The following is an 11,177-nucleotide window of genomic DNA, read 5'->3' as shown; positions in this document are numbered from 1 at the left end:
TTGCAGCTACCTGGGTGTGTCTGGATCAACTATTTGTGTACATCTCTCTGTGAGCATTTCATTGGCATGGTCACATCTGTGGCTTGCACCCCTGCCCATGTGATGTGCTTCCCATTGCCCAAATTGTCACTTCCACATACTTCGTGCTCATCACTACTGGCCCTACAGGTGTGTGCATCATTGTAATAGGAGCAACTGGGTCCTCTGTGCAACTTGCTAGACATATGTTTTGGGTATGTGCAGATGACTTAGGGGAGACTCCCGTACCCAGGCTGTTGTGACCAGAGCCTTCATTGTGTGGTAACTGATGGCTGACTGACCAAGTGTTCTGCAGACATGAGTGGGACTTGCGGTGAATATGTTTGGCACAGCTGGGCTCCCACAGGAGTTGTGTCCCCTCAAGTTAGTGTGTTGTCCAGTGACATGGCCTGGGCCCATGGTGTGTGTTGTATGTGCATGTATGTGTGTCCACATCCCTGTTCATACACAGACAGGGTTACCTTGATATGTTCCTGTTGTTGATGCTTGCTGAGTGGTACTGGGTTCATCGCACTACTTTTCCAATGGGCTACCAGATGTGTGGGTGCATGACACACTACTGTTAATTGGTGTATCATCATTGGGATTTACCAGTTCTGAGTGGTGATGATGTTGTCAGACACAGATGGGACACAGTCAGGGTTCCTCAAGGCACTTGTTTCTTCGCAATATCATGTAGTTGTCCCTAGGTGGTAGTTTTCAGTGCTTGAGACATTTGTATGTGTGTGTGACTGCTCCCACTTGTCAGGTTCACGGCAGCGATGCAGGCAGGTGTCAGCATGGGTGCCTTGTGTTCCTCCTTGGCATCTGCATAGTCCTGGGACTGTGGCAGGGATTCTGAAGGTTACATGAGCTTTGAGGTCATGGCCATGTACCGCATAATGTGCAGTGTGTCTTTCATTCCCCTGGGTTGTAAATGGTCCTTGTGTGATGTGTGTGTGCACCTTAGTTCCTGGCAACATTCCTGTGTTTGTCATGGGTGCATGTGCAATGTCACCAGTCCATGTGGCCTTCACAGATACACATTGTTGCAGTTCAGGTGTGTGGTGTTGATGGTGGACTGATGTGAATGTTTGCATGGATGGTCCCCTAGCTCACGTTTGTCCATGGATGAGGGGCCATGCTGAGTGATTTGTGTTTGTGTATGTGTGATGTACGTTTGTGGCACAGGACACATGTCTGGGTTTCCCAGTTTGTACAACATCTGCCTTTGTCATCACAGTGGAGGTGTCATGCATGCTTGTGTCACCCCACTCTCTGGTCCCTGGGGGTAGTGGTGTTGTGCGTCAGTCTCTTGCTGTGTTAGTTGGTGTTGATTCCAGCTTGTGTCACATGTGTCTGGTGTGCTCCCTCTCATCTCCCAATGCCTGATTGCCCACTGAGGGTGTCCCAATGATGGTTTACTTTTGTATGGCACTGTGTCCACATCTGTGTCACTGTGGTTCAGCCCCCCTCATGTGTTGTGTAGTTGTCTGGGGATACTGTGACACACACACACACACATGTTGTGTCTGATGTGCAGTGTGAGTTTGCCTGTCTGTGCATCTGCACCAGTGCATTGGTATTGCTGTTGTGGGCCTTTGTTTGGATGCTGTTTCTGTGATTTTGCCTGCTGTCCCTGTGAGTCATTTCACATCATTGTGCACATTCATCCTGGTTGTTGGGTGCCATTGCTGGCATGGAATGTGAGTTTGTGAGCTGACACCTACAGTCTACACATGTTGTTTTGATTGCTGTGTCTATTTTCGAGATGTGTGCATGCTTGGTGATGGTCACTTCTGCTGTTGTGTCATTGTACGCTGTATGCATTGTCAACCTCCATGTGTGGTGCTTGTCTGCACATGGCCGAGAGTGTTATGTTTTCACAGCACTGTTAGCCTCACCACATCTCTGTGTGTATGGGACACAACCACTAGTTTGCCCCAGAAGTGTTTGATGTGTTGGGAGCAGGGATCATACATGCTGTTTGTTATTTGCAGCTTTGACCATGATGACACTTACCTTTTGGTCACTGTGATGAGGGGGGTTTGGTCCCCATCACCACAATGCTCCACATCTGCTGCATTTTGTGAGCCCCCACTTAACTTCTGCTCTACACAGTGGGGGGTGTTCTTTTTTTACATCGCCACAGTGCTATGGTGATGCTTGCCTTGTGTATGTCACACTCATGTGTTGGTCACACATGTGCTTTTACTTACATTGTATGCTCGTAGCCATAATCACTGTTGTGGGCATTTGTCACAGACTACACACTGATGTCATGGGGGATGTATGTTGCGGACATACCTGATGTTTGTGTATGCTGGATGTGTTGCGCATCACCCATCCTATGGCTGGGGGTGGCAGGGGTGATGTGCAACAGGTCCCCTGGGAGTGGGGGTGGGAGGGGTGATGGGCAACAGGTCACCTATGGGTGTGGGTGGCAGGGGTGATGGGCAACAGGTCCCCTGTGAGTGGGGGTGGCAGGGGTAATGGGCAACAGGTCCCCTATGGGTGTGGGTGGCAGGGGTGATGGGCAGCATAAGCCCTATGGCTGGGGGTGGCAGGAGTGATGGGCAACAGGTCCCCTGTGAGTGGGGGTGTCAGGGGTGATGGGCAACAGAAGCCCTGTGAGTGGGGGTGGCAGGGGTGATGGGCAACATTGTCCCTATGGGTGGGATGGCAGTAGTGATGGGCAACAGGTCCCCTGTGAGTTGGGGTGGCAGGGGTGATGGGCAACAGGTCCCCTGTGAGTGGGGGTGTCAGGGGTGATGGGCAACATAAGCCCTGTGAGTGGGGGTGGCAGGGGTGATGAGCAACATAAGCACTATGGGTGTGGGTGGCAGGGGTGATGGGCAACATAGTCCCTATGGGTGGGAGTGACAGTAGTGATGGGCAACAGGTCCCCTGTGAGTGGGGGTGGCAGGGGTGATGGGCAACAGGTCCCCTGTGAGTGGGGGTGGTAGGGGTGATGGGCAATATAGTCCCTATGGGTGGGGGTGGCAGTAGTGATGGGCAACAGGTCCCCTTTGGGTGAGGGTGGCAGGGGTGATGGGCAACATAAGCCCTATGGCTGGGGGTGGCAGTGGTGATGGGCAACAGGTCCCCTATGAGTGGGGGTGTCAGGGGTGATGGGCACCATAAGCCCTGTGAGTGGGGTGGCAGGGGTGATGGGCAACATAGTCCCTATGGGTGGGGGTGGCAGTAGTGATGGGCAACAGGTCCCCTGTGAGTGGGGGTGGCAGGGGTGATGGGCAACAAGTCCCCTGTGAGTGGGGGTGGCAGGGGTGATGGGCAACATAGTCCCTATGGGTGAGAGTGGCAGTAGTGATGGGCAACAGGTCCCCTGTGAGTGGGGGTGGCAGGGGTGATGGGCAACAGGTCCCCTGTGAGTGGGGGTGTCAGGGGTGATGGACAACATAATCCCTGTGAGTGGGGGTGGCAGGGGTGATGGGCAACATAAGCACTATGAGTGTGGGTGGCAGGGGTGATGGGCAACATAGTCCCTATGGGTGGGGGTGGCAGTAGTGATGGGCAACAGGTCCCCTGTGAGTGGGGGTGGCAGGGGTGATGGGCAACAGGTACCCTGTGAGTGGGGGTGGCAGGGGTGATGGGCAACATAGTCCCTATGGGTAAGGGTGGCAGTAGTGATGGGCAACAGCCCCCCTATGGGTGGGGGTGTTAGTGGTGCTGGCCATGCATCCCCTATTGTGGGCTGTTGTTAGTGGCCAGGATGTGGATCCCCTGTGTGTGTGTGCCATTTTGCGGGTACATGACTTTTGTTTATGTGGTAGGTGTCTGACTTACCGCCTGCGCCGTCGGCGTCAGTTTCTGAGCCGGTCATAGATGTAGAGTACTGGTATGACTTGCGCGATGGGATTCATGATGTGTTCGTGTCGTACACGCTGCTTGTTGCTCCGTCTCGTACCCGCTGCAAGCTGGTCCGTCTCGTAGCCGTGTATTGATGTGTGGCGCGAATCGTAGCTGATATGCTTGTTTTCCGGATGCTGTGACGAGCCGTACGTGACGACCAGTCCGGCGCATAGGAAGTACGCATCGTACTTGTCATGCCGGAAACTGCTATGGATACTGCTTCCGGGCGACACAGTTCCTCTTTAGGAGTTACGGCTCGGACGGAGAATGGGTCTTGATTCACAGCCTACGTGTCGGTTGTGTTTTTGGCAGTTATGCGCATCGTACTTACTCTACAGGACGGACCGGCTCCGGGTACATGTCGGTCGCAGGGTAAGGCTACGGACAGCTGTCCGACCGGCCATCGGAATCGGCCCTTAGGAAAGTATATATATTATATTTTATACATATATATGTTTAATTTATTTTTACATTATATGCATTAGTTATAATTTTAAACATTTTAAACTGCTGCTATAGACCTAGACAGAGCGGAGTACGCCGATCTTCGCCTGCGGCACTCCTTATATGTATGCGGGGACAAATGTGGCTGACATCTGACCAACAAGCTACGAGCCAAAAGACAAGAACAGGGTGTTCACTCAATTCGCACGGCAGCAGTCAACCTCGTATCAGATGACATAGCCATTGCCAACGCCTTTAAAGATCTCTATTTCCACCTTATACAGATCAATCACTAGATGCCAAGGTCAGAGCCCAGTACCTCCAATCGGCACAAACGACACCTCTCAACCTGGACCAGGTGGCATCCCTCATTTAGGAGCTCCCCATAGAGAAAGTCATATTAGCCATTTCAAGGCTAAAACTCGTAAAGTCACCAGGCCCAGACAGGTATTCCGCAGCTTTTAACGAATCCTTCTGCACCATCTTAGCGCCTATACTGGTGCAACTATTCAACTCCTTTGCGGATCCGGGGCTATTCCGTCCTCGATGCTGATGTCCTCTACAATAGTCCTCCCTAAACCGGGCAAAGACAAATCACACTGCAATTCGTATAGACCAATATCCCTCCGAAACATAGACCTGAAACTATTCACGAGCATCGTAGTGCATAGACCCAATACATATATGCCCTCCATAGTCGATCCAGATCAAGCAGGTTTCATCCCCCGGAGACAAACAAGCGACAACACCAAATGCATCCTGCATATTACCGAAAAAACCTCCCGTGCTCAAGGGGAATTTATGCTACTAGCGATCGATGCAGAGAAGGCCCTTGACAGTGTCCACTGGCCTTACCTTGAACAGGTCCTCGAGACCTTTAGCTTCGGGGAGAAGTGCAAGACACAAATCCTCAACTGTTACAAGGCGTCCACAGCGAAGGTCAGGCTTAATTGCTGCACTTCATCGCCCTTTCCAATTCACAGGGGCAAGTGCCAGGGTTTTCCCCTTCCCCCTTACTTTTCACTCTTTGCATGGAGCCAATGGCCAAGAGAATACGTGACCACCCCATAATTACCGGGGTGACATTTGGAAGTGACTGCCACACCATCAGCTTGTACGCTGATGACGTGCTTGTGACACTAGACAAACCAGCCACTGCCCTGCCAGCTTTCTTGGACAAGCTTGGGTCTTTCGGAGCTGCTTCGGGATTCCAGATTATCATCAGCAAGTCAAAGGCACTTGGCCTTTCCCTGCCAATGCAACTAGCGGATCAAGTGGCAGGCCAATACCCCATTCAATGGGCTAACAAGAAGATCCCGTAACTGGGGATCAACATTGCCAAGACTACAGAAGTGACGGTGATCGATAACTATCAAAACCTACAAGGCAAATTCACAACGATTTTGTGAGGTAGAGGCGTCTCCAGATTTCCTGGTTGGGAAGTATAGCTGCAACCAAGATGACCACCCTTCCCAAGATACTTTATCTCCTTCAGACTCTCCCCTTGCCTCCACTCCCATTCATGATCGTCAAACTCTAATAGGAACTTTCACCATTCATTTGGCAGGGCAGGAAACCGCGCATGAAGAAGACCTTGAGCCAGCTCCCCGCGGAGTTTGTGGGCTTGGGCATCCCTGATCTCCATCTCTATTATCAGGCAGCACAATTACGCTACCTCGTCGAGTGGAGTCCAAGAGATTTGGTTGTTTCAAGTCAGGGCGGTGGCCGGGACCTCTCTATGAAAGGTATAAAGGAGACGCATAGAACAAAGAATTTTTATCTATCACCAATTACGCGGGCAACCATATTAGCCTGGGATCAGACCTCCACGAAGCATGGACTGTCAACCTTCCCATCCTCGATGACCCCAATATTTGATAACCCGGACTTTGCCCCAGGGACTGTGGAGGGGGGATTCGCAGAGTGGAAACAGTTGACCTGTCGCTCTCTGTAGGCCACCTATTTGATACTGAGGGCATGCTCTCTTTCCCCCAAATGAGCGAGGAATATGGACTCCGGGATTCCGAAAGACACCACTACCTACAAATACGACACTGGATTGTACACCCACAAGTCAAACCCAATGCACAGAGGCACCTCACCCATTACGGGAGATGGCTCTTTGCCAAAGACTCCGATAAAGAGTTAATATCTGAATTATACACATTTTTTATCCAATATAATAAGCATGCACACAATGCTGGACGAGCTAGGTGGGAGAAGGAACTGGGGAGGACACTGAGCCCTAAAGAGTGGGGGGAGATATCCTACAGAGCGAGACACAAAGCCAGTAGCAACGCCCTTACTGAAACCCTCACAAAGGTAGCCACATACTGGTATTACACTCCATTTAGACTGCACAGGGTCAAGCCCACACAGAGCGCATGCTGCTGGCAGGGATGTGGGAAGCGGGGGACACTGATACACTAGACAAAATATTTATGCTGTTTCTCTGCATTGAGAGTCAGATAAAGGGAAAATAGACCAACCTGACCTGAGTGGTTCAAAGTTGGGAATCCATTTCATTGGATTATAATGCCCTCACACACCCTGTCGGGTGTCATGCTTCATCATCGGGCTGCTCCTCGTCGGGTCGGCGGTGCAATACCCGACGTGCTCCCTATAGTAGGGGCACTTTAGCGGAGATCTTTTTCCAACAGCCATTTGGTGAAGTGGGGATGAGGGGACTAGTGTGTGTAGATGAATGTGTGTTTCAAGTGAATCTAAAATAGGGTTGGGAGTACCTATGACAACAACTTTAATCAAGGGGTCTCCTACCCTAAGTAAAACCAAAAGATATAAGGTGCTAGGCTGAGGTTTATGTCTCTCTTATAGGTGATAGGTCAACATGTTTCTCGCCAAATGAATAGTCTGCAGGTGATTCGTCAGGACCAAATAAGGGGGTATACTATCTACAACTTAAAACTCAAATGGTGTTGTGGCTGCACACTCACATCAACCATACGACTAACTAGTCAGATACCTGGTAGTACTGGAACTACCTGCGGAAAGAGGACAAATCACATAGGTAAGTATGGTATGGTCATAGGTCTGTTTATTCTCTCATATTCCCTGTGAAGACTGACTCTCAGAATATCGTGGTGATCATGAAACAGGTAAAAACAGTTAAAAACAAGGTGCCACACGGTGAGTGCACAAGGTGAACTACCGTGAACTTCAGCCCTTGTGGCACACAACAACGTCGCAGCGAGAGCATAAGGACTCACCCAACACTGTGGACTAACCAGGCATCACAGTACCCGTAGGTTTAAACACGAGGGTTTCCTCATGTACTGGGGTGAAAAAGGAGGAAATAAACGATGGAAAAATAGCATTAATAGCATTTGGAAGCAATAACCAATAAAAGGAATGTGGCTCCTAATTCCATACAATATCAGGTTGATTGACCTGGAATACAAATGATCAATTCATCATTCACAACCAATATCCTGGATCACACGTGGGTAAAATGCATGCTGGGGTTTTCTGTGTGGCCAGGCGAATGCTGTCTCCAAAGTGGTGGGAGATCGAGTAAACATAATGTAGGAAACATACCATGCTGGCTAGATTGGCAAAAATTGGGTTTTCCTGTGTGGCCAGTTAAGAATTGCTTAAAAGGTGATGTGGGATAGAGTAAGCATAATATTGGAACGGTAGCGTGCTGGAAAAAATGCAACAGAAATGTCTTATGCTCCGTATATATACATCACACACAGGGAGGAGGGGGATCGAGTGGGCCATACATAGTATAAACATTAGATAAAGCGACCAGAGTATCGTCGCACACAACATTCGCACACAGTGGTAGGGGAGCAGGTGAGCAACAGGTAGCAAGGAGTAGCATGCTACCGAAATCGACGGAAATCAAATTGCGTCCATCCATCTCAAAGTACTCACTTGTGTGCCAGTAACACATAGCTTGTAGACCTACCCACTTCTACCGGGCCCGGGTGGTGGAGTGGTGTAAGCCTGAAACGTATTTAAACCTGCTTTGCGTTCCGGGAGGCGGGGTGCATGTGGTCTACAGGCTAGTGCGTGTAATGCTAATCTTGCAGACGGCCATGTTAGTAGGAGGTCGTACGGTGAGGCTTGGACTTGGCGGCCATCTGGACACCCAATTGCCGCTCTTCCTGCATACATACATCTGGGCCTTCCGAATCCCTTAAACTACCCTCTGAAATCGAGATGCGGGTGGCAAATAGGAATGGCGTTGTGGGCTGCCACAAAAAGCATTCTCAGCTACTGGGGCACACCACAGACCCCCCCCACACACACACACTAATTGGCTTCAGAGACTATGGCATATCCTGGCTATGGAAAAGATCACAATGAACCAGTCTGGGAGGGGAGGCATTTGGGAAGCTGTGGCGTCCCTACTTTCACAAGAGTCTAGGGAAATTACATACCCAAGATACCTCCAACTGCTACGCCTACCAGAGACTAATCAACCGCAACCAACATCAAATCAATGAGTAAATTCGCTGACTGGACATTACAAGAGTTCCAATGTGGGGGTGCGGGTGTGAGGGGAGGAGGGGTAGTTCGGGAAGAACGGGGGGTTTCATTGCCAGCACGACATTAGCAACAATATGTCAGGCCTCAGGGTTGAAATCCTACTGAAGACTGTGAAATCTGCTGTTGGCATTGTTAGTTTTGTTGAAATGCTAATAAAAAGAACCGAACCGTAAAACTTGTTCCATCTTACTCTGTTACTTAAGACCTAAATTCGCTATAATGCCTCGACAGGGGTAGTAAGCACTATATAAATGCAATTACAATACAATATAATGCCATAATGGTCTCATCATCAGTGTTAGCATCTGCCCCTTCACTTTCATTTTCCAGTTCAAATAGTTCTCTCATTAGGTCCAAATCAGATATTTGCAAATTGCCTTCTAATGGCTGATATTTAGATCTGGTCAAACAGATAATCGATGTTATAGGTACATAGGGGTATAGATATTAATGCTCTATCTCAGCGTTGCAGAAAACCAAAAAGGAGGACTGTTGTTCAAGATCAATTTCATATATACCTTGTTAAATAAACATGCAAAAGTCAATTTCAGAATAAAGCACTCTAAGAATTGGTTTCAGTGAAATGGTAAATACAATTCATCTAAACAATTTCCATTATACAGTTGAGGTGAAATGGTTTCGCAGTAATAGTATTCCATGAAATAGCTTTTCTATGAAATATCGTACAACCCCTTTTGCAATATATTGTTGATCATGCGGAACCCGAACATCTGTGGTTTGATATCGATCCTTTCCAAAATTTACCAAATGCAGACTTACGTTTTTGCTCATTTAGGGCCTCATGTAGGTAGCTAAATACCGGTCGGTAACGGCCGAAATTCGGTAAATATCCCGTTACCGACCGGTATTTAGGCATTTGAGATGTAGGAGGCATGATTTATGGATTCGGTAATTTACCGAATCGGTAAGGGATCGGTAAAATACCGAATCGGTAAAATACAGATTCGGTGAATTACCGAATCCTTAAATCATATGTAGGGAGCACTCAAGTGAGTGAACTTCAGTAGAAAGGATTCGGTATTTAACACCAACTACAGGTTGATGTTAAATAACGAATACCTTTCAAAAAGCTAAATTTGGCTGCTTTAAAAGTGCCATGTGGCAGACATACATGCCCTTAGGGCATGTATGTGCACCACATGTGCACACATGCACGAATCAGGGGTGCAACAGGGTGTCAATGTGACACCCTGCCACCCATGATTATGCTTCCCCTATTACCGATTCGGTAGTTACCGAATCGGTAATAGTACATGGCTTCCCATTCATTCCTATGGGCCTCCAGGCCCATAGGAATGAATGGGAAGGGATGCATTATTACCGATTCGGTAAATACCTATTCATAAATACCGATATTTACCGAATCGGTAATAATTACCGATTGTTTACCTACATACTATTTACCGATTCATAAATACCGAATCGGTAAAATTCGGTATTTATGAATCGGTAAATAGTATGTTACCTACATATGGCCCTTAGAAACTTCAATGAGATTCAGAATTGTGCTCAGAAACATCAAACACTTTTAATTTATGCAATCTATGTTAAAACTTTATGAGGTGTGTGCGGGCTATTTGTTTCAGATTTGAACATCAAACATTTTAAAAAAGATGCTGATAACTTTATTAGGCAATGGCATGTATGTATTTTTGTGCTTAGGTTCCTTCATTTGGTGGCAAATGGTTACAAAGCTATCTTTTTAGACGAGGGCTCTAAATACAGTGATAATGGCCAGCAGAGTTAATTAGATACTTTATGGTATGACTGCTGTATGTAGTTCCCAGGGGACCCACCAAGGGCACCCAAAATAAAGAGAATATAGGGTGACCCTTAGGTACTTATACATTTAATAACTTCGCTAGAAGATATCGTAAGTGGTCTCTGGGCCATGGTTGAGCCCATCCTGATTTATAGGGACCAGGATCAGACTGATGAGGAAGCATGCCACTAATAGATTGCATGAGAGACTTCATGAAAAATGTAAGTATTTTTCTACAAGTATCAACTTTTCTGATTCTATTGTTGAGTTATAGCATTAAGGATTGTATAACTGATCTAGAAAGGAAAATATTAGCCTATATCCCCTGTGGAAACCTGTCTTACCCATCTACTGGAAAGTTTTGGGAATACGCAGTGGTCAATTTGTAAACAAATAAAAGTGCCGGGGCTCTCGTCAGGAGGCAGCCTGCACCAGCCGATTTCTCTGGTTAGCGCCGCCTAAAACAGCACCAACTACTAGCCATGAAAGTTGGGAGAGGATGTGGCGTATTGGCCATAGCTGCCGACTTCAGAGCTGGGAAATC

Source organism: Triturus cristatus, chromosome 3_1, assembly GCF_964204655.1.
Source record: "Triturus cristatus chromosome 3_1, aTriCri1.1, whole genome shotgun sequence".
Taxonomy (NCBI): Eukaryota; Metazoa; Chordata; class Amphibia; order Caudata; family Salamandridae; genus Triturus; species Triturus cristatus.
Note: the sequence above shows the minus strand (reverse complement) of the source record.